Below are 23,521 nucleotides of genomic sequence, written 5' to 3'. Positions count from 1 at the left end.
TTACCTCATTTCTTCTCTATTCTGACACATCTTCAATTATTTATTTTTTTCCTCTTTTACCTTTCATTTAATGATTGGCCTATGATTCTTTCAACTTCAGTGTTCTGCTCCAGTTAAAATGAAGATGCAAGAACAACCCAATTTTGGGAAGAGATTCTTGATATTTACCAAGAAGCTGAATAACTTCCTTTGGAGGGGGCTACATGGCCTGAAAGAATACCTGAGTGGCATGATTTATATAATTCTACCTCTTTTAGGGTCTTGTGCAAAAATGAAGAGGTATTCTTTTCTATTATTATTAAGAGACTTCAGCCCATTATACCATTAATAACAGTTAATTACTATTCATATTCTGGTTGTTTCTATTCTATTCTCTGGACAGCACTAAAATGCCATTTACAACTGCTGTTAATTCAAATGACTTCTTTAGCTATAATGAGATACTTTCATAGAGAATAGTTTGATGTGCTGATTTTCCAAATTCTTTGGAAAACTCAAGAAATTGAGAAAGATCCAAGTCTTTCATCTCATTTGAGAGCTCATCTAATCAGAAACTATTTGCTGTCTTAGCAAATTCATATCTGTTATGGTGCCGGTATTTTTACATATAGAAAAATCTTGCATTTATTGTTGAGCCTATTTCTGGAGTGTACAGATTTGCTGAGGTCCCTGTTTTCAGGGCCTTTGTGAACATGCCAGAATTTGAATCCCTGGGTCATATTTCTGATCAAATGCAAAATTCCATGTTTAAAGTTTTCCAGAACTATCACAATGCTTTGCAAAATGACTGCACTATTTAATGCACTTCCATTTACAAGGCCCCAGCATTCAATTTCTCCGTATCTATGTGAAATTTTGTTATTTCTGGTTTGTTTTTCGGTGATGGTGGAATAAGGCACCTTAACAGGTGTAAAGCAGTAGGTAACTCGTGTGTGCATTTCCCTTCCATTTACTGTCGTTCAGCATCTTTCCCTGCGCTGCTTGGCCTTGTGTAAATCTTCAGAGAAATGTCTGTTTCACATCCTTAGCTCATTTGTGAGTTGTGCTGTGTATTTAATTGTTGAGTTGTTAGTATTGAAATGTTGCACATTAGGTTATGGTCAATTATCAAAATAGACCCTTTGATTGCTTATGTAGCAATAAGGTCTGTTTTCCAAGGCCCACTTTTGAGCAAAGGTGAATGGATCAAGTCTACTTTGTTCAGTCACAAAGTAGTCAATCACATATCTAGTTGGAAAAAGGAGAAGAATTATACAAGTTTCATTCTAAGTCTGTGAACTCATTAATGCTTTTCACAAAATTGAATGCTTTGGCATTGAAAAGATGTAACAAAATTGTCTAAATTCTGAAGAGCATTTAGAGCATCTTAATACCAAGAAAGAATAATCCAGAGGAGGAGGTGAACATGTAATTTGATAATGGAAATTGTGTTTAGGGTTTTTGTTTAAAAAACAAGGACTCTGAGAGTGTGTTTCAGTAATGATGTCACACATCCTTCCCCTCTCCTTCAATCAAAAGAGCAGAGAAATTCAGAAGTCCAATTTTTTGAGTTCAGCAACATTGGGATAGAGATTTAAATAGGAATGAGCAGACTAGATTAGTAATAATCATGATCATCACCATCGTCAACATCAAATGTATACATTATGTTCATGTCTTGTGATTCATTTACCAGCATAAATGCATGCTGCAAAAAATTTTATCTGTAAGTTTCTGTAATATGAGAGAGATGTAAAAGTCGTGGAAATGAATGAGTGCCTGATATATATATATATATATATATATATACATATATATGTATTAAAATGATATGTTTGATGTGTTTGTGATAACATTCATCTAAAGACTAATGAGATAATCAAAGTAGTGAATTAATAATAGACATTATTTCCATTTCACTGAAACGAGACTGCAATACTTTATTAAACAACCTATATACATACATATTAAATTATAATATGGTATTTCACATGTTAAATACACTCTACTATGAAATAACATCCCATTCCCAATTCAGTATTTCTGGATGGACCAGAAGGAAATAGATACACTGGGGCAGCTTACATACCCAGGAGACCCAGTTAAGAATTTAAATATACCACTTACTTTTGAATGTTTATTTCATCTACTTCTTAACTATGGTTCACCTTACCTTTACTCATCTTCTTGAAAGGATAATTTTGGCCTTTCCAGATCATTTCAGGTCATGGTATAATATGAACTCAGGAGAAAAAAATAAATCTGTATTAGATGATATAATCCAAAACAAAGTGAAAAAGACACCCCATGTTCATGTAGAGCATAATTTTCAAGTTCTTCATTCTGTTTTTCTTGTCTAGGAATACAAAGCATAATGCCAGACTGCTTTGAGTGTTCCAACTTTATACCCCATTCGATAGAAAACCCACTGGAACCCAGGGAGAAGTGACCAGCTGGATCTGTGCCCACAAGAACATGACAATCAGATTGTGTCTTCTTTCCCTCTTTCACTCACATAGCTAGCTCTTTCTTTTTAAGGAGAAGAGGGGGAGAAACTGTAAACTCTCACTGCTGTCTGTACTCCCAATCCAGTATAAAGTGAGAACCAGTGCTCTCAGCTCTGTTTGTTCCCGGGCATAGTGAGGGCCAGGATTGACTTGGCTGAAGACCCTGGTAGCCTCTCTGGGTGGCAGAGTTGTGTCTGCGTCCCCTGTGTTTAGCTACTTGATGGGTTTAAACTTCTTATCTAGCAACTTGGGTGCTAAAGAGTGGTCTTTAAGGGAACTGGGGTTTGACAAGCACAGGGACAAAGTGATTCTGGAAATGATTTGCCCCCTGCCATGATGAGAAGCTCATGCTATCTTTGCTGGTGCTTTATTGAAGATCCTTCAGCCAGACTCTGAATTGCAATCTGCCTTAACCATAATTTCTGCATTTGTTTACTTCTGCATTGCTTTCTATTCCTCCTGGTCAGCTCTTAGCCTTTGAAACTCGGTGGTATGTGAATGGCTTTAATATTTCAGGCTTTTTGTTTGTTTGTTTGCAAGTTAGGTCATAATTTAACTTGATTTTGAAAGCCTCCCAATGGGTTAAGGATTTGCATCTTTGTTACCTCCAAGGGCGTTGTGAGGATAAAGTGAAATGCTGTGTAAGAGCATGTTTGGTTTTTATTATAAAGCAAGTGGTTTGTATGTCTAAGTGCTTTGTTTCATCTGTCTCTAATAGACCCAGGCTTCAAAGAAATGCAGCTGGTCACCCTGAGAGTTCTCGGCTGATTTAGAAGCCCAAACTCTATCTAAATTCCATGGAGCCGACAGAAGGGAGAGTTGGCTCTTTCCACATGGGAATGGGGTAACGGGTTCTAGTTGGAAAAGCATGGCAACGGCTACAGACAGGAATGTTTTCATGTCCTTGCCAATAATAAATTTAAAAAGAAAGAAAGAAAAGAGCAATTTTCTCCTCGTAAACCATTCTTGGTCTGAATGGACGAGGATGCAAGGTCTACAACCCTGGAGGTTTTAGTCCAGCAGTAGGGGTACGGTGCCCTTCAGTGTGCTTCAGAGAACGCGAGGAAAACCAGGTTGCAGGTACTAAGTGAGGAAGGAATTCAGCAAGCGGCAGCTTCTGTGGCACAGTTGCAGCTTTCGCAGTGCTGTGAGAGTGGTGAAGGCTACTTTGTGCTAGACAACAAACACAGGCAGAGATGCAGAAGATAGAATAAAAGGTAAAGTTGAGAGAGAGAGAGAGAGAGAGAGAGAGAGAGAGAGAGGGAGAGAGAGAGAGAGGGAGAGACAGACACAGACACAGACACAGACACAGAGCAAGAGAAGGGCCAGTAAGGCACGAGGATGCCCGTTATTTTAATGGTTTCTAGAATTTTCTACCTGCACTATGCTTAGTTACACCTAGGTATGAAAAGTTCTGCCAGTATTTTAATATTCTTTTTTGTAAAAGCAAATTTATTGAATTACTGTCCTAATAATTTTTTTGGGGTATTAGTAATTGAATTCAGGACCTCATACTTGCTAGACATGCGCTGGGCCACTGAGCTCAATTCCAGACAGGCCCCCATAAAAGTGATACCTATCTTCTTTAGAGCTTTATAAGCACATAAAAGTATAAACTAGAGATTGAATGCTTCAGCTTTCATACTAGACAGGGATAATCACTTTGACCTTTCGTTCTTTCTAGTTTTTTCCATGTATCTGTTTTGCTTGTTAATAAAATTGGGATAATAGCATGCATGTTTTATATGCCGATGCCCCCATTATAATGTGTGCTCCCAGATCATTAGTGTGTGAAAGCAATTTAACGAGCCTGTCATGTTTCACCGCGTAGACGGATGTGTGAGGCGGTGTGTGTAGCAGCAAAGACCCAGGACTGAGAGTCTTCTGCCTTGGTGTGAACCCCGCCCTGCTTTGTTGCCAGCCGGGTGTCTCTGGGCACTTATTCTCTGTCTATCTCAGGTTGCTCATCTCTAAAATATGATTGAAAATAAAGTGGGGTGTTGTACAGCCTAATGGGATTAATACGTGTTTATCTTTCCTGTCCTACTTTTAGCCTATGGGTTTGCATATTGCATCATGCTGTTGATAATCTGGGAATTTCATATAAAACATGTTGTACTACTATTACAGCCAATCTATATTTAAATATGTATTTCTTTGACCCCCTTTTAAAGAACTTTTTTTGATATTGGCATACATTTTATTCTGTGTAAATTGTCCGTTTCCTCCTTTTGCCTTCTTTGTAGAAATTCTTGCTACATTGTTATATCAGCTTGTGATCTGTCCTACCTTTGGCAGCTATTTTCTCCAGCTCTTTGTGATCCATATGTTTAATTGTTTTTTTTTAGTTATGGGTACAGTTTAGATATACACAATGATCACATTCATTATGGAGAATTTGTACCTGTACATGATATATCTGGATTCCTCTTCTTATTCCTTTTTTTTAACTGTTCCCCTCCCCTCCCTTCTATCCCCTTCCCATTCCCAAAGCTGTTTTAATTTGATCCTTCTTTCTTCATCTTTTTCTTTCCCTTCCTTCTTTTCCCCCTCCCCCATCCCTAGTTCTCTTTTCTTTTTGAACAGTTTTTTCCTATTTCACAACTGGAATCTCATCTTATCAAAATGCTCTTTGCACAGTAAAAGAAATCACCAACAAAGCAAAGAGATAACAGAGTGAAAAAAAGTTTTAGCCAGCTATTCTTCACACAAAGGACTAATACCTAAAACATGTAAAGAATGGAAAAAAATCAGACTCCTTAAATTCAAAGACTCAATCCATAAATGAATATCTGAGATCAATAGACACTTCCCAGAAGAAGTATAAAGGGCGAATAAATATATGAAAAAATGTGCAACACCCCTGGTCATTTAAAAAACACAAATTAAGACAACACTAAGATTCCATCTCACTCCAGAAAGAATGGTTATCACCAGGGAAACAACTAATAACAAATACTGGGGGGCCGTGGGGAAGAGGAACCCTTCTCCACTGTTGGTGGGAAGTGTGGGCTGCTACAACTACTGGTTTATACATTTTTTTTGTTTTTTGGTTACCTGTAGACAAATTTACCGATCATTTACCTGTATATTATTATTTTATTTTACAGAGAATAAAACCAAACAAAATAAAACAGAATAAAGCAAATCAAAACAAGATAGTGTAAGTGACACAGGATTTCAAAACAGCATCATAGGAAATCCACAATGGTTACCACAATGCCTTTTGTTGTCTTCAAAACAGCTGCCCATGCCTTTAGATACAGTAAAATCAAACAAAACAGAAACAGAATGGAACCAATAAAAACAAAATAATGAATGCAATACAGGACTTCAAAGCAAGATAATAGTAAATCCAAAATGGCTACAATATATCTTATTCTCTTTGAAATAGCTGCCCATGCCTTCAGATACAACAACATTAAACACGATAAAATGGAATAAAACCCAACCAAACAAAACAATGAACATAATACAGGATTTCAAAACAAGAAAATAGGGAATTAACAATGGCTATCACCTTCAGAAGGCGGTCCCCTGGCTGCTTACAGCGGGGAGGAATGTTGGCTCTTCTTGCCTCCCAGCCCAGCTGGAAGGGGCTGGGGTCTGGCTCTCCCTCAGTCCACCCTCGAATGGCACCAACTTGCAGGAAGTCTTAGCTTCTTGTTATCTTCTTGTTCTCCTCCCCCTCAGTCCACGAATGGCCTATCTGTGTATTCTTTTCTATAGCTTTTATACTTAATACATCCCAAAAGGTAAATCATTAATGAGTAAACAAATAACAAATAGATAAGGAAAATACTGCTATGAGAGAATTGAGTAACAAAGTTCCTGAATGGCTGTTTAAATTGTGTGGCCAGAGGGGACCTCTGTGAAGTGCGATTGTTTAAATCATCATCTGGTGACTAGAAACCGAGTTGTGTGAAGATGTGGTGTACTATGTGTGGGAAGAGCTTGTCATTGGGAAGGGGACAAGGAGGTGAGCAGGTGGTTAGGAGGTCAGAGCAAAAGCCAGCAGGTTGGGCAGGTGCATCATGCAGGGCTTTGAGGGCTGAGGCAAGAATTTGGTATTTTATTCTTGTTTGATGGAAGCACATTTGTGTTTTATGGTCTGGTTTAGGTTTTAGTGGTCACTTTTGCTGCTGTGTAGTACGCAGTGGGGCGCGAGAGGATGGAGGTGAGATGACTTTGCGGTCCTGTTGAGAGCTGTCTAGCATATGTGGAGGGATAACGGTATCAGCATCAGAAGTCACAGTTAACCATTTGTTCAGTGCTTTCATACCCTGGAATCACACAAGGCAACACATGCGTCATCTACTTTAGCCATAGATGGACATATCTCAAATATATCAGGGGCTGTTATGATCCAAAAAGACATGCATTCAATGAAAGAGCTTCCAAATCAGGATGGTTTTGGCACCCGAAAACAAATATATTAAACCATAGTTGTATGTGGAAGAGTTTGAAGCAGTTTTTGACTTCAGCATGACCTTTATATTTGAAAAGACCAGGAGCAACTATTTCAGGCAGAGAAGATTGCTCCTTCCTCCACAGTGCTTAGTGGAAACTGCCCCCAGAAGGTCACAATGCAGCTGGCCGGTGGGGAGACACCAAAGAGGCCAAGCTTAGCAAGAGGAAGAACCAGAGACAGGACAAGTCGAGATCCTTCCAACTCAGCCAGGAGGCTACAACCTTCAAAAACTAAAACTCAGTGGCACAGGAAGGCAATAAAAGGATCAAGCCCGACTCTTGTGGATCTTGGGTCTGGTCTTAGGATAACAGCTGAGGACAGGGTCTGGGGGGCTCTTTGAAGTGTTCCAACCCCGAGTCGGGGTGCACCTTCTGTCATTCACTGGGAAAGGTAGTTGGACTGAGATAGTAGGGCGAGGAGTTAGATTTTAATGTGAGGGGGCAAAGGTATAATGGAGCTAGAAAGAAAGCAGGTCCCAGTCAGTCTTCTCTGGGAGACGCAAAGCACTGTGGGAAGCTGAACTCAGGGTACGGAAGGAGATTTAGGGTGGAAAAAGCAGGAGCAGAAACGGTCAGATTCTCCACGGTGGACTTGAGAACCTGCTCAGCACAGTGGATCCCGGTGTCTCAGGCTTTGGCCTTCTTTGGCTGTTTGGTCACTTAGACATGGGACATGCAGCTCTGGAAGCCAGCCGTAGCCAGGGGGTGGTCTCTCTGCTGATGGACACTGTTGGGGCTTGCGTGGGTTCGTTTAAGTCAGATCTGGTTTGGCTTGTACTTGTGTTCAGTGATGTCATCACGTTGGTACCTTGAAGTTGACTATGGTGGAAGCATTTGTACCATAGAAATCAGTAATTAACCTTACTTCTCCCAACTCAGAGGGCTGGTTCACTGTGTACACTGGTTGGTGAAACTTGTAGGTGACTGGACACAATATTGCAGTGGTCCATAATTCCCAGAGATGTCACTTATGGTGAAACTTGGTCTGGGAGTTTTTTCACCATAGTGACTGGTGTGAAATTTGGATGGTGTGGCAGATGGTCCATCCTGACTTACCTCAGAAACATCAGAATTTCCACTGCACATCACATTCCTTAAAAAGAAATCCACAGCAAACCCTATTACAGAGATAAATACCAGTAATGCAAATTTTAATGAAACTGCACTGTATTAACCCAGTGGGCATTTGTGGCCATGTTTGTATGTCAAAAGAGAGCCTTATTTTCTTTGCAGAATTGAAAGTACATCTTAATTTTATCATATTTGCTTGTAAGACTCGAGAGCTGGCTTAACAAAATTTTATATGTGTATATATGGAACTGTATTGCTGTACAGTTGAATATTTCCACTTAGTGTAAAAGCATATGCTGCTTTGCCTTCTTAAATCAAATTTAAAGTAAACTAGCTACCTGGACTGCTAGAAAGCCTGTGGTGACAGGCAGAATGTTCTGGAATAATGTATTCTGATGTGAAATTAAAATTGCAACATAGCTGGCAGGAGGCAATGTTGAAATGCTTATTTGAGTTCAGGTAGTCACAGATTTTGACTTCCCTTGAAGTTTTTAAAGTAAACAGCGCCATTATAAAATCTTTCCTATGACGGATTTCCATTAAGGTGTGGTCAGCTTTCTGGGAAAATTAGATTGAATTTAAGAATTTTGAAATCCGAACTTCAAACTTGATGAATTTCCTTTTGGTTTTAGATTTTCTTTCAAGTGTTTTATTGCACATTGACTCAGCAATGTCAAGAAATCAAAATGTCATAATCAGGGTAGCAGGTATACGCTGAAAAGTACACTCATCTGGAACTGATTTTACTCGAAGACAGCATATCTTCAATGCTAAACCAAGTATAAAGCACTCCAATATCATGAAATTCTGGAAACTCTTTTGCTTGAATTATTATTCTTCATTATTTGAGTCTATTTTTCTTTTCCAAAATATTTTAAAATTCTTTTTGATAACTAGGATTGTTCCTTTGAAATTTAATAGGATTCAAATGTTGTTAGTCACTCAGAAAACCCTTTCCTCTCCTCTCTTCTTTCTATCCTACTTTTACCCATTTTGAATAATTACTCTGGAATGCACACACACATTGTGACATCTAGGGCAAGCCCTTGATCCACAGCCTTGGGCTCATGATATGGGCACCATGACCAGCTTTCCTCCATTCGGATTCTTTTAGTCCGTCGTTACTGTTGACTCTCTCTTTTGTCTTCAAGCCAAGTATGAGCTATAAATTGTACAATGTACATGGAGACAGAGAGAGGGAGCGGGACAGGGAGAGGGAGAGAGAGAGAGGAAGAGAAGGAGGGAGAGAGATTTCCTATCATTTTTGGATAAAGTTTGAAAAACAGAGTTGGCAGTGAGGAAAACATAAAAGAGGAAGCAGGATTGCACATATAAATTAAATCTTTTTACCCCAACTCTTTTTAGATAGCCCAGGAGCATTAGGAGTGTGTGTTTTGGATGGGTTCAGCACACATTCCAACAGTAAATGGCTTCCTGTTCAGCATGTTCGAAGTCAGGCTGGCTTTTGGGGTTGGTTTAAAAATATGTGTGAAATATGTACTTTTACTTCAAGCCAAGTCAAATGTTTTCAGTCACCCCCCGACTTGCTGGTTCTCTCTTCCTATCCTGTCATTTCTTGCTCCCCAGACAGCAAACTATACCTCAAGCTGTGTTTTTATTTTTCAAAAGGAAGTTTGGTGATTAATTACGAGTTATATTAAACATATATTATTGCCCTCAAGAGTGTTTACCGAGAACCTGGCCAGTGTCATTCCTGCCTGGCGTTCTCAGGTGTTCGAGCTTGGCAAATAGAAGTGAGAGAAGTATGCAGAGAAACCAAGTATTTGGCCCAGGCACAACAGGGAACCAGGGGATAATTGAGGGTGAGAATTGGCCTATAACTTTTCACCTCAGCGGTGATGAACCTATAATTCCCAAATTGTTTGTTTAATTTTCTATTTCTACCACATCAGTGGCAAATATTATTTTGTACTGCATGTTCCCTGTGGATTTTTTTTCATTAGCAAAGTTCAATTAAGATGCCTGAAAGAAAAATAACATACCTGGGGCCTTCATCCCTAGGAAGAAATGCCACAGATGTAACATGGAGGAGGAATATGGACTTCAGATGGAGGACACAAGGCCCCTCTGGAAATGCTGCTCTGATGTTGATAGACATTAGAAATATGTGTCTTGTGACCTAATTAAAGGAACTTCTCAGATACTCAGATTTGAAATCAGGCTATTGAGGAACCTTTTATGTTTGGCATAGGCTACGGAGGAAGCAAATCCTCCTTCGTACAAAGAGCTTCAGACAGAGACTTTGTGTTTCCCTCATTCGCGATTGGACTGTGCCTGTTGAAGTTCTGGAATGTTCCCCCCTATTGGACTGTGCTGTTGAAGTTCTGGAATGTTCCTCCCTATTGGACTGTGCCTGTTGAAGTTCTGGAATGTTCCTCCCCCATTTGACTGTGCCTATTGGAGTTCTGGTATCCCCCCCCCCAACTGTGCCTACTGAAGTTCTGGAATGTTCCTCCCCCATTGGACTGCCTATTGGAATTCTGGAATACCCCTCCCCATTGTGCCTGTTGAAGTTCTGGAATGTTCTTAGATAACACATTACCAATGAGAATAAGTATCAGAATTAACTTTTCCTATACCTTAGAATTTATTTAGTGAAAGGGGTCATTTATCTTTTATGGCTTGTGTGGGAGGGGGAATAAAGCCAAACTTCTCATGTAAATCGCTAAGGATAATTTATTCAAAGAATGTCTTTGACATGTGAGACCTGGCTTTTGCTGTTGGCTGCTTTCGAGTCAGTATAACTCAGCAAACACTGAATTATTGACTTGCAAAGCTCATTGCTAGTTGCTCTTAATAGGATGTTAATAATCTGGAAGTAATTCACCTTGACAAGATCCAACAGTCTTTTATTGTAAAAGACTTTGAAGAATATAGCACTGTAAGAGAACTTCCTCAATATGATAAAGGATATTTCTTAATACAAATCCCCAAATCTAAAGACACACCCATAGATATGCTTGTGCTTATTGGTTTTTATCGGTACTGGGGATTGAACTCACGACTGCCTGCTTGCAAGACAGGCGCTTATGCCGCTAAGCTAAATCCCAGCCCCACTTGTGCTTATTGGCAGATCACTAAAATCTTTCCCCATAGAAACAAGGAACAGGATAGGAGCTCCCCCCCACAACTGTAACTCAACATTTTTCTAGAAATTCTAGCCAGAGCAATTAGACAATCAAAAGAAATAAATGAATCCTAGCTGAAAAGGAAGAAGGAAAACTGTCTCTATTTACAGAGTGCATGATCCCCTAGTACATAAAAAAGACTAAAAAATCCCCAATAAAAGTTTAGAGCTAATAAACAACCTCAGCGATGGTACCGTGGCGCCATGCTTTGGTGGCGTTGAGCAGCGCAGCACCCTCACTCATGGTTTATCCTCAGAGCGACCCCGAATGTTTTCAAATGTGGCAATGCAAGGTCTCCTGCAGTATTGTAAAAAATAACTGCTTCCGTGGTCAGTTGAAAGCTTAAAATTCTCATGAGACTATTTTGGAGCCATGTCAAAGTTTATTAAAATTCCAAATACTTATAAAACTAGTGCAGGAGGTTGAGTATTCCTCATCCAGAACTCTAAAATCTGAGACTTTCTTAGCACCAATATGGTGCCACATGTCAACAGTTCCATACCTTACCTCATGCCATAGATCAGTGTCAAATTGCACATGTGAAATTGCCTTCGGGCTCTGTGCATGAGGAGTGTATAAGGGATAAGCAAATTTCCTTCTAGTATGGGTCCAATCTCCAAGATGTCAACCAGTGTGGAAATCAGTAGACGATTCCTCAAACACCTAAAACTAAAAATTTCATTCACCCCAGCTCTTCTCATTCTAGGTATCTTCCCCAGAGAGGTAAAGACAACATATTATAATGATTCATGCCTACCCATGCTCATGGCAGCACAGTTGGTAACAGCTAAATCTTGCAAGCAGTCTGTGCCTATCACCAGAAAAATAGTGAAAGAAAATGTGCTATTTATATACCACGGAGTCCTCCTCTGCCATAAAGAAGGATAAACTTTAGTCATTTATAGGAAAATGGATGTACCCAGTGACCATAATGTGAAGTGAAATAAAGCAGACTCACAAGCTTAAATATCACATGAGCTCTCTTAAACAATAAATCAAGTATACAAAGAAAAAGAAAAGATAGACAATAGGAAGCAAGGAGATAGATGTTTTTGCAAAAGAGATCAAGATTGGTGGAGGGAGGAAAGGGGATGAGAAAAGAGGTACCACATGTTAGGCACACTCACTGACTTCCTGGGGTAAGTGTGATCTTTATGTACTGCAGACATGCACTGATAAAAAATAAAAACCAGGGAAAAAAGCCTCACTGTTTATGTGCAAATATCCCCAGATCTGAAGTTCAAAAGCACTTCTGGTTCCCAGCAGATTGGATAAGGCACGCTCACCTCACGGTGTATTCTGTCTTCTTGTGCCTTGAGGTGGACTCAGAACAGATGGTCCTGCATAGAAAACAAAATAAAGCAAAGCAAAACAAAAATGGGGAAGTGAGTGCTTCCTGCAGCATGGAGCCCAGGGAGAGGGATGGAGACTGCAGGGAGTGAGGCATTAAGGAAGAAGAAGAAGGAAGGGACAGAGAATCAACACCTAGAAGACCTTTGCTCTTTCTTACAGCCACCAGGAGCCCCATCTGATTTTTTAAACTAATGAAAATGAAACAAAGTTGAAAACTAAGTTTTTCAGTTGCATCAGCTGCATTCCAAGTATTTGGTAACCATGCGTAGCGAGTGACTTCTGTATGGGACACCCAGTATCTTCCTTTTGGCAGGAAGGTGACAGCACGGTTGGAGGTAATGTTTTATTCTTATGTCACGCAGTGGCAGAGACTGGATGGAGTTTTGTCAAAGATGACCTCAAGTTAAACTTTGAGTGGCTAAAAATATTTGGTTATGTTAATGTACCATGATTTTTTAAAGGTTCTATTTTTATTGGAATATATGTGCAGTACATACTGATTATATTCCCTGTGGGGATTTGGTTCGTGTACACAATACGTGCTTTTTAAAAAAATCCCTTTCTACGGCTCCTTTCCTTCTCTCCTCCATCTCTTGGTCTCCTTCTCTTTCCCAAGATCTATCTATTTCTCATTATCTTTTTCTCTCCTATTTGTTTTTATTTTGGGTTTCTCCTTTAAGAGGACCATGCAATATTTAATCTTGTGTGTCTCGTTTCTTTCATTTAACATTATAGTCTCAAGGTGTGTATCATGATTTTAAAAATTTGATTACTACAAAAATAACTTTTTGTAGCTTAATGGAAATATGACTGTGATTTGAAAGTAAAAGCCCTGAAGTACTCAAATTATTTAGAGTAAGTACTTGAAGATAAATAAAATGTCTGGATCAATGTTATAGTTTTTTTTCTTAAAGATGTGGCTAAATTCCTCTTCAGAAGATTTGTTTACCTCCCAACCCCAGTGACAGGGGAGTCACTTGGTTTTGAAAGAAAAGGAACAGAACCCTAAAGGACAAAACAAAAAGAAAATGAAACAGGGTGTCAGCGTGCCTGCTTCTGCCATGATTAGAGCTGCCCTTTTTGGAAAGCAATAGCTGTGAGCATCTAAGCTGCAAAACCACACAGAGTAAAGGACCAGCATCCACGTACACAGTGCTGTTGAGGCCCTTGACCCGTTAGCTGATCCTCACCAGGACCTGGCGCTCTTACTAGTCCCTGCATCAGACAAACAAAACAGAGGCATCTGGAGTGAAAAGATTGGCCTCACCCAGCTAAGTAGCGGCACTAGGATTTAAATTCACCCGCTTCACCAGGGAGGCTAAGCATCGGAGATTCTCCATCTCTGAGAACCAGTTATTGGGACTGACTTGTGCTTCTCACCACGAGTATGTTGACACCCTACTCCCCAGAACCTTTAAAATATGAATGTCCTTAGAAGTAGGGTCTTTGAAGATGTAAGTAACAAAGAAGAGGTCATATTGAAGAGTAGGGTGGGCTTCTCATCCAGTGCGCCCCATGACCTTATAAGAGGCAGCGTGAGGGGGACATTGTGTGATGAGGGAGATGCACATTGGAGTCTGTAGAGTGACCTCCAGATGCCAGGAAGTGGTGGAGAAGGATTCCCGTGCCTGTTTTACGGGAACCAGCGCCCTGCTTGCATGCGATTGCAGAAGTCCAGCCTCCAGAGCTGCGGGCCCACACGTTTCTGCTGTTTTAAGTCACCGGATGTGTGGTGCATTGGTTGCAGCTGCCCTTGGAAGGCGGATCTGTGGAGTAACTCAGACATCTCTATGTCTGACCATGCGCCCACGTAGCCCTGAGTGCACCTCACCTACTTCCGTTCAGTCCCTGCCCCACACCTTTGTCGGACACTGCTTGACTTTGGGTCATGAGGGTGAGGGCCAAAGGCAATGTTGGTGACTGCTTCTGTACATTTCAGGAGTATTGGATAACACCCTCACACTGTGACTCACAAAGCAAATGTTTTACTAAATTTGCCAACATTGTATTTGGTTTCTGGGAAGCTAAAAATTGTATATTTTTGTTCATTTTGAAAGGCCAGTGATTCACTAAGACTGCATGAACTTGGGCAATATCATGTAACCATATTTAGAACTGTCTACCTTGCAGGGAAAAACCATTAGGGCTTGAAACAACTCTCAGTTACCCATGAACTTTTCCTTTTACCCAGATTTTTATTTTTGTACTTCGTTAGAATATAGTTTGCCCAAATATGGAAAATCAGCATGCTTCTTTTTTGAGATTTTTTAAATTTTAAAATGAAAAAAGAATGAAAGCAATGATAGAGAATTTCAAAACACAAAATAAAGGAGATTAACAATGGTTAATATATACTGTTATCTTCAAAACAGTTGTTCAGATTACAAGATGTAGGCATAAAAAATGATCAAACAACGAAAGTACAAACTATTCCTGTTCATGAGCTAAGAGAGATTAGTAATATAGGTATCTAACTTGTGTATATATGTGTACATATGTGTGTGTAAATAATATATATATAATAACTTTCCCTTCTTTCTTTTCTCCTTTCCCCTATCCCAGATGTTATTTCCTTTTGAGCAGTTTCTTTCCCTTTCCCTTTCACAATATCTATTGACTTAAAATATTAACCACATGTGCAGTTTTTTCTAAATTCTGATTTTAAAGTTTTCAGTGAACATAACTGGAAATTGTTTTATCTTCAGTGAATATTTGCAATATGTCTTCTTGATTTGCCTTTTATGATATCAGGGGGAAAGTGTCAAAAAGTATCAGGAATCTTGCAGAAAATCTTATTCCCCAACACGTTTCCTCCCTGGCCTGATTAAATCCCTGATTCATTCTTCTTTCCCAAAGACTTATCTTCTCCCATCAGTATTTGGTGCCTGCAACTTTATTAGAAATCTGTTTAAGGAACTCTGTAAGAAAACATTGTTCTCCCCTGGCAGACACAACTTGAAAAGGAAAACTAATGGTATCTACTATACCACGTCTTTACCTTGTTGTATTGCGCTGAAGGCTTTTACATGCCATGCATTTGACCACATAAACCTCATGAACCATGAGATAGATTTTGATATCTATTGAGAATGAAAGCAGGAAAATGCTTCAGTGGAGAATGAAGAGAAGAGAAACATTAAGTTTAAGATTTCAGCACCTTATCATTTGCCTGGTGCTTTCCTTGAAACCTTTTGATACACTTGAACCACTACCTGTGTGGACTATAGAGCACTTGAAAGGAAGCCAATATAAATCAAGATGTAAGCTCCAAGCACAAAATGGACAATGAATTTTGAAGACTATGAAAAAAATGAGTGTAAAATATTTTGCTGGTATTTTAATACTGATCACATGGTGCCGATACATTTGGAAAGGCAATCTGTGTGCTAAAAGGAAATACTTGCAAGTGATCTGATGGGGGACTGGTGTCCAGAGTATATACAGCACTCTCAAGACTCAGCAAGAAAACAACAAACCAATTGTTGCAGTGAGAAAAGATTTCAACAGATACTTCATAAAAAAATAGCAGATGAGGACATAAAAATATGATCCAGTCATTTCACTTCTAAGTATTACCAAGGAAAAGCAGAAGGAATTTGTCTGAAGACCTGTACATGGATGTCCACTGCAGCTTTATTTGTAATAGTCAACACTCCGAATCCACCCAAAGGTCTTTCTTTAGTGAATGGATAAACACATTGTGTTACGCTTATACCACGGAATAATACAGTGAAAAGGAAATGCACACAGCAGTGTGGATGAATCTCCAAATAATCACATTGACTATAAAAAAGGCAGGCCAAAGAAGAGTACTGACCATACCATTCTATTTATACATGTACAATTCTACATATACAGTTACATATGCAGTTTTAGAACATGAAAACTGATCTGTAGTGACAGGAAGTAGGTCACCACTTACTTGGAGCTGGGGACACAGGATAGGATTGAAAAGAGGGCTCACAAAAGGAGCCCTTTCTGTAGGGTGATGAATATATTCATTATCTTGATTGTGGTGATGATTTCATGGATCAATACACAGATTTTCTGAGATTTGTTGAATTATGCACTTTAAAATGTAGAATTTATTGTATGTTAACTGTACCTCAATAAAATGCTTTTTAAACAAATGTATATAATCAGATATCCAGATTATTTATTATAATCAATATAATTTAAATGGAAAATAAGTTTTAAGCCTGTAAAAAAGGTAAATGATACAATTAAAACTAATTTTCTATGTACATAACATTATTTTTATTTTCAACATAATCCTGCCGTTCAAAACTAATTAGTAAAAATGTTAGAAAAGTGAACTGTGAAGGCCTCAGCATTCATGACAGATTATTTGCAAAAGTATACTGTTTCCCTCCTTTCTAACATCTGTATAATTTTTACTTTAAAGAGGATAAAACCAAGCAAAATAAAATAGAATAAAGCCAATCAAAACAAAATACTGTGACACATTTTTTCAAAACAACATAATAGGAAATCAAGAATGGCTACCATATTTTGAAGACCTATTGTCTTCAAAATAGCTGCCCCATACCTTCACATATAGTAAAAATCAAAGCAGAAACAGAATAGAAGCAATAAAAACAAAACAATATATGTAATAAAGGACTTCAAAACAAGATAATAGTAATTCCAAAATGTGTATCATAATATATCTTTGAAGTAGCTGCCCATGTCATCTGATATAATACAATAAAACAAGACAAAACAGAAAAAAAAAGCCAAAAAAGACAATGAGAATGGTACAGGATCTTGAAACAAGATAATAGGAAATTAACAGTGGCTACCATCTTCAGAAGGAGATTCCTCCATATAGGTTATACTACCTATTGTTATCTTCTGAACAGATGATCAGACTACCAGCTTTAGGCCTGCAAAGTTAGTGAAACACTAAACACTACACGCCTTAAATTGTATTCTGCCTCAATATGTATCATTGCAGCCTGTATTTCTCTGGATCAGCTGGTCGCTTGGAGTGGGGGGACCTTGGCTGTTTGTGTCTTCCTGTCTACTGCACCAGCAAGGGCCTGCATCTCGTAGTTCCCTCAGTGGCCTGTGCATGGTGCCGACTTACAGGGAGGGCTTGGCTCCTTGTTGGCTCTTGTTCTCCTCCCTCGCAGTCCATAAATGATGCCAACTCATGGAAAAGGCTGGCCATGTGGTTCTCTCCCTTGCAGCTCTAGTTTTCCCTCCTTTTATGTGAACTCCTTTGTAGCTCATATCTGTGAGTTGGAGCTGATTTTCCTACTCCTTAATCTGGGTTGGCTGTGTGAATTTGTGCCGATCTGATCGAATGTGGCAGAAATGGTGGTGTGCCAGTTTTGGGCTTGGATGTGAACAGCCCTTGTACACTGCCTGCTCTGTCTCTCAGTGCCCCTCCACTTTTCACGTGGGTGGCCCCTAGCTGCCCTGTGTGCAGTTCAGTGGCTATATATCCAAGCAAACTGTCCAGGTGAGGCCGTCTAGGTTAATTTCCTATGGCTCCTCCTATAAACTCCCACAAATTTAGCAGCTTAAAATCTCAGTTTATCATTCTACGGTTCTGTTAGTCACAAGACCAGCCCAATACTAAATGGGTGTTCTCAGGGGAGTGCTGAGGAAGAATCCATTCCCACACCTTTTCTTATTTCTGTAGGTTGCCTGCATTCCTTGGCTTCTGGCTCTTTCCTGTCTTCAAAGCCAGCAGCAGTAAATGGAATCCTTCTTACATCACATCATTGACCGCCTCATCTCTCCTTTGTACTTTTAAGGGCTCTTGCCATTACACTGGGTCAGCTAAATAATTCAGGATAATCTTATTTTAAAGCAAACTTATTAGCAACTGGGACTCTATCTGCAACCTTCATTCCTCTTTGCTGTGTAAATTAACATTTTCAGGTTCCAGAGGTTAGGATGTGAACACATTTTTTTGGTGTGTGTGTGTGTGTGTGTGTTGGGGGGTTGTTGTTATTCTCCCCACACTGTCCTTGGACAGCCATTACCTCAACAACCCAGGAGCTCAATGCATGAGTGATCTGTCTCTGACCACAGCTGCCCAGCCCAATGCAGCTCAAATCTCAGATCACTGATCTGCAAAATGGCAAATCCAATAAAACTTGGTGAAGCACCATCAGAAAGGACTGAGTGTTTTCTTGTGAGACAAGGTAACTGAAAGGCTTTAAAAGGATCAAGAAATGTGAACCAACTTCTGGTATTTGCATAAAATACTCCAAGATCAGATTTCTAAAATAGCTCTGATCATTTGAGATGCTCCTTTTTAACTATTTGATTAATAATTTTTGTGTTTCAGGAGGAAACATGAGGACTGGGCGTGTAGCTCAGTGGTAGAGCTCTTGCCTAGCTTCCTTGAGGCTCTGAACACATCCTCAGTAAAGAATAAAAAGGAAATTGAATGAGCTGTCTCTTTATGGAATTGTTTGCAGTGTGGGAAGTCATACTGCAGACTTACCCACCTTTCCCTTCCAACATTCTTCACTGTGTTCTTAGATGGCTTTGCCAGCCCAGGGAAAGACAATCTTCCATCTTTACTCTTTGGAAAAATGATGATTTGTAGCCTGGGAGAAATTTCCGTTAGTAAATGAACAATGTATATATTTAGCAATGTCTTGCTGTGTTAAATTGAACTTATAATTCTATTTTAAGTAGATTTGACATGCAGGAAGATACTTACGGTTTGTACCCTGTGGTATAGATTACATAATCAACATTTAGAGGATCAGAATTTCGTTTATCTTTGCTATGCCTCAGGATAAAAATTCTCTGTTTCAATCATGAAACAGAAAGACATAACATTTTTGAAACTTCAGAAAACTGAGACTCAAAGTTTCAAGTGGAAAGATATGAACCAAGTAGAATAATTTCTAGTTGAAGCACACAGTTTTTACTTTGTAATGTTTGTACCATGCTACATTTCGTTTCTGGCCCCTTAATTCTCCATTTTCAGTATTTAATAGCATGATAGGAAATAGTAATGGGTTAACATCTTCACTTTGGTGGCAGAGTCTTAAATCAGGACACATCTATCTATTGACAACTTCATGCTGTAGTGGTTCCACTCGTGTGTGTGTGTGTGTGTGTGTGTGTGTGTGTGTAAGGAGCTCTTCATTACCAGCAGAATTTATTACGAAAGACCTGAAACTGGAAAACAGGTAATTCTTTGGCACCCAAACAAGATTCTCACATTTAAAACTCTTGGAAATTTAAGACACCTGCTAATGGTTCCTAGTATAACAGATCAGGGAAATATTTAAGAATAAATAAATAGGTTGCATCATTGGAATTTCTTGTTTTATTTTGTTTTTTCCTTTCCTTTGGAGTAGTTTGAACTTCAACATCATGAAGCCTCCTGGTTAAGGGTATAAAAACAATAATTTCTTTTCTGTTTTTTTTTTTCCCATGGAGAGCAGCATAGATTTCAAATGATCTATGAAACTTGGAGGTTTTGTACTTTGGGATAAACACTGATGTACTTATTTTTCTTAATTATTGTTTTATTAATTTTCTGGGGGAGTTATGTGACCAGTGTTGGCCTCAGAGGATTTCATGATGTGTTCTGAGCTACAAATCAGATAAAGCTTTCTTATTGTCTAACCTGGCTACTCCTGTGCTCACTGGAATATTGTAGTTTCCATAGCAATGCTGAAAATGACTTTGCTGTTCACCAGCAAGTAAAATATAAGACATTGACTTTAACTGTTTGGACAGTGGGAGCTTTGAATAACACTGCTTGTATATTTGCAGCACATGGATAAGGACGTAGCTCAGGAAGACCGAGGTGCTTTGTGTCAGGGCTTGAAAGCTAAGTCAAGTGTGACCCCAAGCCAGATGTCATGAGCTCCACTCCACAGTGCCCTTCGCCTGCTACAGTTCATTGTCTAGGCCAGTGTCATGTTCATAAGCGTTTACTGAATGCTTGACTTTGATGAAAAGAATCTTACACACAATTGTAAAACGGTGAAAGGAAAAAGCTTTAAAAAGATCATTCTGGAAATCACAGTCCCAGACACATTTACATAAAAGGAGGTTCAGTCATGTGACGTTTGTCAAGAATGAACTAGATGATAAAGATAAATGTATCACTTGAAGTCAACCTCTCAGGAGATTTTTATTGGCTTCCTATGTGTATATGAGGTGGTGTAAATTTTATTTTTTATTTTTGGTAAGGGATCACAGTTGACATTGTTTACAGTTTAAAATATATTTCTTAAAAGAAAAAATATAAAATATACCCCTTATTTTGAAAAGGCAAAATGCTTGGTTGTTCCCAGATATTGTTAATGTAATCCTTTTAAAAACAGATTGATATATTAGATATTAATATCTATGTATTAAAAAGGATTGCATGGACCACAGAGGTTAAGTGACCTATGAGCACTGACCCCAGGAATGAAAACAGTGTCATTCTAATCCAGACAGCTTCCAGACACCAAAGGTTACTCTCCCCAGTCCTGATTTGAATAAGGATTGTCACGACAGTCACTTCCATTGCTTTCAGCTCAACAAGTCTGAGAGCGCATGATCGCGTGAAGGAGTCCAGAGTGTGGACCCCTGGTGGACCAGCAGAAGGTAGAATGGAGGAAACAAAATGTTGCTGTACTAATGCACTAGCTGTGTAGCTGCTGGCATGATGTTATCAGGGAAGAGAAGAGAAAATATTCCAGTTGACGACTGATCTATCTCAAAGCTAACACACCGAAGCAAAGGCATCATCGAAACATTCTCTTTCCTTTCTCGGCCTGGAAAGAGCTCCCTGAGTATATGACTTTCATTGTTTTGCAAGATTGGCTGACGTACAGCTGGTTCGTGGTTGACTGCTCCTCTCTGGAGATGAAAGTGCCGTTGGTCTTCGAGTTTCATGGCACGTGGCTAAGGAGCACAAGTGTATCTGAGGCACAGCTCAGTTCATTTCTTGGTGCCTTATTCGCCCAGACTACAGCAGTGATTTGCGCAGAATGTCTTTAATACAGAGAAACAGAAACACGTGGTGATCGCAAGCTCTCAAGAGATTTTGTGTCATGAAGTGGACCCTAACTTCCTTTGCCCCACTTACTCGGTATGACTTTTCCCTAGGTAAAGTTTTTGGGGTGGTCATTGTATAAGTGAAATAAATGGATGGGTAAGGGCCTCTTGGCACGGTGCCTAGCACACAGCAGGATGCTGATCCGTAGCTGCTGTTAAGCCACAGGCCTCAGTGGCCCTGACTGTTCTCAGAAAGAACTTAATACCCAGATTTGTCTCCGGGGAGTGTTTGTCTAATTTGATTGCCCTAGAAGGCCACTAGCAAACCAAATGAGAGACAAGTCACTACCTTGTAGCCCCAGTGACCAGGGTTTAGTTTTGGGCTCTTGTCTTTGATCTTTTTCATCTGACCAATCCGGTGCTTCGGCAGTATAAACTGCTTCCTCCTGAGGTTTTTGCCTTTGCAGAAACAAGAAGACCCTTGAGGCCAATAACCAGTTATTTATTTTTAAATGTTTTAAAAGAAAAATAATAGTGTAAGGCTTTTGCATTTGCTTTCTTACTGAAATGACCCTTGACAGGAACTGGAAATATTTCGTGTCAATGCAGCCATTATCTCTGGTGACCAAACGGGATGTGGAAGGTGGGGTGGAATTTCTGAGTTCTTTGTACATAGGAACGAAATGCCTGTCCTTTAGTTAAAATAAATTATTGATTTTGAAATCAAATCAAAATATTGAGTCAAACAAGTGGGCACTGTACATGAATTTTTTTCTTATTTTTAAGAGCCGTTTACACTGTTTTGTGGACAGTGGATGAAATATGGGGTTATGGTAACAAAAACATGTTTTGGGCTTCATGAAACCTAGGAGGCATTTGGAGGACAGTCTGAAAAAAAGTTCAAATTACCGTTAGTTCTCAGAAAAATAAGTGAGCCTTTCTTGCCTTATCAGGTGAGCAAGTGACAAATGCAGCAAAAACTACTTATAATACTTAGTTCCGGTGGCTGCCAGAACCGAGCACGCAGAGCTCACATGATTCTGCCCGTACTCGGATGTTCTCTCCTCTTCTGGGAACAGGGGCTCTAAGTGTCCTCAGTATCTTCCAGGGCTTGGGCTTGGGAAAGTCCTAAGAACACACGATTTGCTTTTGGGGAAGAGAGGTAGAGAAAGCTGGTTACACATTTCAGTTGAGTAATGATGGCTTTAGGAGATCCAGAATCGATTCCCCCCCTTCCAGGGATTAAGAAATGACCTAACATTTTAGTTTCTTGTTGTCTTCCAGATCTGTAAAATTTATGTACACATGATAAAGGAATTAAAAGAATGGGTAATGTCACACTAATTTCTTTTGCATAATTTTTAATAATACAATGTGCAGTGCACGATTCCATTCCTTGTGGAGGCTGGTGCGTGTACATAACGCGTCTTAATTCTTTTTCCATCCCTTTCCCCTTCTTTTCCCTCCCCCTCCCTCCATCTCTCAGTCCCCTGTCCTTTTGCAAGAGACCTCTGTCTCTGTTTCATGTTACCCATCTTTTATTTTGGTCTTTTATTTTTATATATTTTGGGTTCTCATGTAAAATAAAAATTTCCTACAAATGATCAAATGCTTCTGTCATTTGAGAATAAATACCCAGGCCTTGTGAGGAGCAGAGATTTTCTTGCTCTGACCCCTGCCTACATGCCTGGTCTCTTTGGGCTGATTTCTCTCTGCTTGAACCTTGCATCTCGGCCTTGTTCTTCTACATCAGAAACAGCAGCATCACTGTACCACCTCAAAAAAAGTGCCTATCTGCCTTTGAATTTCATTCTTCTTTAATCCAGAGGCCCTAGTTCCTTAATTTCCTAGCTAAGGGATAAGCATCATTTAAAACCTGCTGCTCAGCACTGGATCTGGGACCTGTGTCCCTTCCATGTCCTTTCAAAATGCTCCTCATTTTTTCCTTCCTTGCATTTATCATACCATCTTGTAATCTTGAGTTTTATTGTGCACATCTTCCTCTAAACCTGGATCTTG

General features: G+C 39.4%; 1 long non-coding RNA gene across 3 annotated transcripts in view; it reads left to right on the top strand.

The window, feature by feature from the left end:
* Nucleotides 1-23,521, top strand: part of LOC134472231 (uncharacterized) — a 178,846-nt gene that overhangs the window by 66,635 nt on the left and 88,690 nt on the right. The gene's annotated exons all lie outside the window — the stretch shown is intronic.

The sequence above is a fragment of the Cavia porcellus genome, unplaced genomic scaffold (genome assembly GCF_034190915.1).
Source record: "Cavia porcellus strain 051 isolate PalLab524CR breed Dunkin Hartley unplaced genomic scaffold, mCavPor4.1 scaffold_22, whole genome shotgun sequence".
Classification (NCBI taxonomy): Eukaryota; Metazoa; Chordata; class Mammalia; order Rodentia; family Caviidae; genus Cavia; species Cavia porcellus.
This window is presented reverse-complemented; position numbering and strand designations above follow the sequence as displayed.